Here is a 6000-nt window from a genome sequence, read left to right as displayed (position 1 = left end):
ATGATTTATTCAGCAGAATAAGATAGCAAAATTACCCAAACCATAAGACCTGGCTGCCGAAGTGAATACACACACATCATCACCTACAGAGGCAAGCAATATTGGAACGCAGCGAAATTCCTCACAATGAATTGATCTCGTTAGGTGAAATTCCAGGAAGTACAATTTTCATAGCACAATTTAGTCGACCGAAATTGTAGTCCTCAGTCGAGAGAAAGACTGATAGAGTAGCAGCAGCTAGGAATTTTCTTTCGAAAGCTAGCAGCGGTTTCGCGTATCCTGCGCTAAGTAGAGAGCGTTAAGACAGATCTCCGAAACATGTCAAGTGCTATCAGATGAGAAAAAACGTCGCATCTATGACCAGTACGACAAGGACGGTTTGCTGACCAACGGTTCCGTCCGGTACCACCATAACACACGGCACTGGTGACACATATATATTCACAACATACTAATTACTTATCCTTCCGAAAAAGTAAATAAATTGACTATGCAATTTATCAATCGCTGCCTAGTTATTTCCTGCCAATTTGAACAAGACAGCAGTTGCAGAAAGCTTTATTGCGGTGCAAAAATGATGGCAACTCGGGATATAATATAAATTTACATATAATTTCTCCGCCCTGATATTCTTCCAGAATGTATAATGCTCTGCATTCTTATCACTCCTATCAAATCCTTCTTACTCCTTATCGTCAGTGCCGAGCACTGTTTTGCGTTTGCCGGCTAAATCAATGACAATGCGATAATCGTCAATCGACGAAACTTTTGCTGTAATGGAACTTGAACACGAATAATAAATAATTGTTCCATTCGAAAGCGATAACCTTGTTGTCCTCATTTTTGCAGCTATCATACGCTGGTAGGCATTCTGACCAATGGAAACGTTTTTCGGTATGGGCATTGAACGATCATTTCAACAACTTATCATCGACCGAATTCGTTACCTATAAAGTTCAGGTAAACTTCACCACCTAAAAATGGGTAATAAATCGGATCATCTTGTTAGGACTTAACCCACGAGCAAACAAACAAATGTGTACAAATCCTTATCCATCATCCAGAAAGCAATCGTTTTATAGCCCAATGCTTGATCTTACGATTCAGCATATGCCACCGGGTTTTGCATCCAGCGCCGATTGGTCAATGTATGAACCAGGGGTGACATTACGCATCTCGAAACGAAAGGTTTAATGTATTCAAGCTTGTGTGAAAAGGTCGATTCGAATTGGTTGCATAATGTGGCACCAGGTTCCCATTGTTCCAATCCTCATCCCTGAGTGGATAGTCTTTCAAAGAGCATCGAAAGTATTCAAGTAATGTAAATTTTAAAAGACCATGTAAACAAGTCTTAGGTAAACCAGCACACTGAACTGTCAGAAAAGTGAGGTTATACATTTTCATGCAATGCTCTATGTTTTTGACAGGTATATGAATGAATTATTTCAGCATCAGTGATGCCAGGTCTTTGTATCTAATGCTCGTGCCTATGAGACTGGTTGCTAGCAGTTGTACACAATAGCTCACATAGAAATTTCAAAACCAAAAAGCAGAGCGAATAATCCATGAATGATAGTCTGAGTTCCTTGTAATTGTTTACGTAAGTATAATAAGATTATGTGGAAAATTAATTACTTCATGAACTACATCATGAACAGTTTCACGAGCTCGACTGGTGAATCGTGTGTAGCATATTAGGAATTAAGAATCGGTTAAAAAATCATTGAATAATACACTGCGTTCCAGTGAAATTGATTACGTGCATTAGGGTCAGGCACACAATCGTAAATTTCAGGCACATATATCTTGAAAGTGGAAGTTTTTTTTTAATTTGTGGACCATTTCACGCACACGAATGGTGAATTGAAACTTATATGCTCACAATCATAACCAGTTGACGAAGCAAGAATGGATCTTTGAATTATATAACTAGTGTCGTGTAATGGTTTTCGTGAAAATATCAAAATTATTTCAATTTTTTAATCCAATTGACGATCACTAATACCAAATAATGATCAAGATGTGATAAATCATCAATCAGTTAACGTCGTATATTCGGCCCACGGACAATGTTCGTAGATTTGTGGATAAAATTATGAGTCAACAATTTTAGAGTTCGCGAATTGTCGGCGCGGGAAAAATGTATCGGCGGCGCACCGCCGATCTACCGTTCGGCGTCGGCGTACGTTAAAAATTACCGGCGGCGGCGGCGTGGCGCGGCGGCGCACAGGTCTAGGAGTGGGTAATGTCCGGGACATAACCGCGGTGTTGACGTAGGACTAAACTTGGGCATATCATATGACATTCATGGATAATTTGAACTAATGCACTTTTTGAATGAATGTTTACTGGAAATTTCATGTCGAATGAGATTGCCACATTCACTGATTTTCTAGGACTTGCAAAAACCTTCGGGTTTGTAGATTAATTTGATAAACATTTGCTTATATGAATCACTGGTACATGTACAGAAGAATTGACAGGCGCAAACTCAATCCAAGTTATTAAATGGAACTTTCTAATTCAATTCTTTCTCCATTATGTTTTCATCCTAAAAAGAACGGTTTGCAGATAACTATTTTTGGTGATAGCAGACGAGAATCCTTTCTAACGATTCGAACCTTGCCCGAATTCGCTTCTGCTGCGTACATACACGAACATTCCCCTTTCGCAGCTCACATCGAATGAGCATTGTATATCGCAATGGGATCTCTTTTATAAACTTCTTAGTGCAGATGGAACTCCATCCTTTTGTGCGACAAATGGAAATATTTTCATCATTCTTTTTGGCGTGGCTTTCGCTTAGTAGCAGGGTTGCCACATTCACTAATGTTCTTGAAAGATTTGCATTGTAGATTAATTCGATAAACATTGGTTTATATGTGTCATTGATAAAGTACAGCAGACTTGACAGGCGTAAACTCAATCCAAGTTATTAAAAGGAGCTTTCTAATTAAATTCTTTCTCCATTATATTTTCATCCTAATAAGAACGGTTTGCAGATAACTATTTTTGGTGATACCAGACGAGTACATACACCAGATGCGTACATACACGAACATTCCCCTTTCGCAGCTCACATCGAATGAGCATTGTATATCGCAATGCGATCTCTTTTATAAATTTCTTAGTGCAGATGGAAGTCCATCCCTTTATGCCACAAATGGAAATAGTTTCATCATTCTTTTTGGCTTGGCATTCGTTTAGTAGCATGGTTTCCACATTCACTAATGTTCTAGAAAGATTTGCAAAAACCACCATTCAAAGCACGGCTAATTAATGCTTTTACAAAATCATTTCTATCAAAATTTACGGTAAAATCTACGGAATCTACTACACAATAGACCTTTCTCGTCCGACCTAACCCCCTTTTTTCTTATTTTTATTCAAAAGACTACACATTTTTAAGAATATTTCCGCTGAAATGAGACTTTTTAGAGCTATCGTGATTTTTTAATGATTTTTTTAAATTTGAAAAATGCAAGAATGTTGAGTATTTTTTTCACCTTTGCAAGAATGGTGGGACTCAAAATATGTGTTTGGGCAGCACTGTTTTGTATATTTTTGCTTGGCTTCCTGGCAACGCGGCAAATGAAGTGGTGAGTCGCGGTACAAAGTTCATTGGTTATGTAAACAAACTAAAGTGAACCTCTCGGTGGAGAACGTTGCATGGTAATGTTTAACCTCACTTTTTTGATAGTTCAAAGAGATTGTTTACATGATCTTGGAATTTTTGTTGATTCGATCATAGTATGAGAAACTTGGTTTGGTTCGCTGCCAAATGTTAACACTTTCCCAACAAGGTCGCTCAGCTGTATTTTTTAATTGATGTCGGCATCATATATTGTTCCGTTAAATTTAACATTTTTACTTTTCTTGTACATACATGATTCATTGAAGAAGCAAGGATTTTCTAGCCAAACATTTGAAAAAGGCCTACTGCCAAATGCAAACAAATCGAATTTTGATGTTCTCTATTAAAATCCTGGGACAGAACCTGTGGATAGATGTTTCCTTTTTCTTTTTTCTGTTCATTTTATCTTATCTCACATATTTTAAATGGACTGGCTACATTTGACAGTCCCCCCTGACTGCATTTGACGGTTCCCTTTGGCTGCATTTGACAGCTCCCCCTGGCTACCATTGACATTAGGTTTTTTCGTATCCACACGTTCCGTCCCAGTTAAAAACTATCTATCTGGCCATGTACATAAACATAACGCAACAATGGATTATGAAGAATTTTGATAATGATTTTATAACAAATTATAAGGGCATGTTCAGGAGTGTTTTATTTTATATAGGAGTTTCAAAGTAGAACTGGAACTGAAACTTTCACATCCCCAGCAGAGCGTTTTGTTTTATTATTTCGAACAGTTTTGTTTCAAAATTTAAAACTGTTATACGACGCCGTTCTATTTGTTGCTGATTTTAAAACACGTTTAGAACTGTGTTTTAAATACATGCAAAGTTTTCAGCAGAGACACTTAAAACAGATAGACTGGGTAAAAATACATTTGAATGCAGTAACGCTGAAAGCAAGGCGAGACATGAATTTTAAACTGAATAGAACACCCGCTAAAACTGCTGCTGGGGACAGAAAGTTCCAGTTTTAAAATTTCCAGTTTTATATTATAGAACTGTCAAAATTATAAATCTAAAACTGAAACTCTCCTGAACATGCTCTAAAAGAGCCCGGCTGATATAAAAGTCCTAACTAGCAATACACTTATTATAAAATGATTATAAAGGATTATTGTAACTGATTCCAAAAGGATTATAAAGGCAGTGAAATACGTACTCAATGAATTAAGGGGTGTGTCTGATGTAAACAATATGCGCAATCAAAGTAAATAAAACAGTATTCAATTTTTAAACAGAATTATAATGAATTCGACCAAAACTTCTTTTGCCTTCTTCTCATTTTCAAATGTTTGGGTAGAATTTAGATTATTTTATCGTTGTTGCGATCAATTTCGTTTGGTTTGTTTTGTTCACAATGTTAGTCGCAGAGCATTTTGGTGATCTATGGCAATAGATGACCTTTACACCCCATACTAGGTCCGCTCCTGTTGCAGCTGTTTCGCCCTGTCCGGCACCGAGTCAACCGATGGTCCAACCTGCGCCGCACTCGTCTGTCGCTATGTCAATGGCAGGCACTTGGATTAAAGGCCAAAATTTCAGTTACGGTTGGTGGTGTTACTGCAATCGGTTTGCCTTCGGCCACGTTGGACATTCGGCTAACGGGAATATTCAGCGATTCCGATTCGAAGGAAGCAGCGCCAGTAGCAGACTGCTTCGGTTCAGCAATACGCTCCGGTATCGGACGAAGCAAACACTCCGACAGGACGAAGGTTTCAACGAGGGGCTCAGGCATAAGTAGCAGAGTCCTTGCACTTCCTGCTTGTCGAGTGAACAATTCGACGAAACCACTGCCGCTCTCGCCAAGTTTGATCACCGTAATCAGTGCGACGTCAGCGGTATAGTGCCAGGATTAGTCGAGAACAGTGCCAGGACTGACTTGCCAACAGCTACAAAATTAAATAGCAATGCGTTTTTAAAGTGACCATAGTATAACGTAGAGGCTTTAGCCAGATGATTTATTCAGCAGAATAAGATAGCAAAATTACCCAAACCATAAGACCTGGCTGCCGAAGTGAATACACACACATCATCACCTACAGAGGCAAGCAATATTGGAACGCAGCGAAATTCCTCACAATGAATTGATCTCGTTAGGTGAAATTCCAGGAAGTACAATTTTCATAGCACAATTTAGTCGACCGAAATTGTAGTCCTCAGTCGAGAGAAAGACTGATAGAGTAGCAGCAGCTAGGAATTTTCTTTCGAAAGCTAGCAGCGGTTTCGCGTATCCTGCGCTAAGTAGAGAGCGTTAAGACAGATCTCCGAAACATGTCAAGTGCTATCAGATGAGAAAAAACGTCACATCTATGACCAGTACGACAAGGACGGTTTGCTGACCAACGGTTCCGTCCGGTA

Source organism: Topomyia yanbarensis, chromosome 3, assembly GCF_030247195.1.
Source record: "Topomyia yanbarensis strain Yona2022 chromosome 3, ASM3024719v1, whole genome shotgun sequence".
Lineage (NCBI taxonomy): Eukaryota > Metazoa > Arthropoda > Insecta > Diptera > Culicidae > Topomyia > Topomyia yanbarensis.
This window is presented reverse-complemented; position numbering follows the sequence as displayed.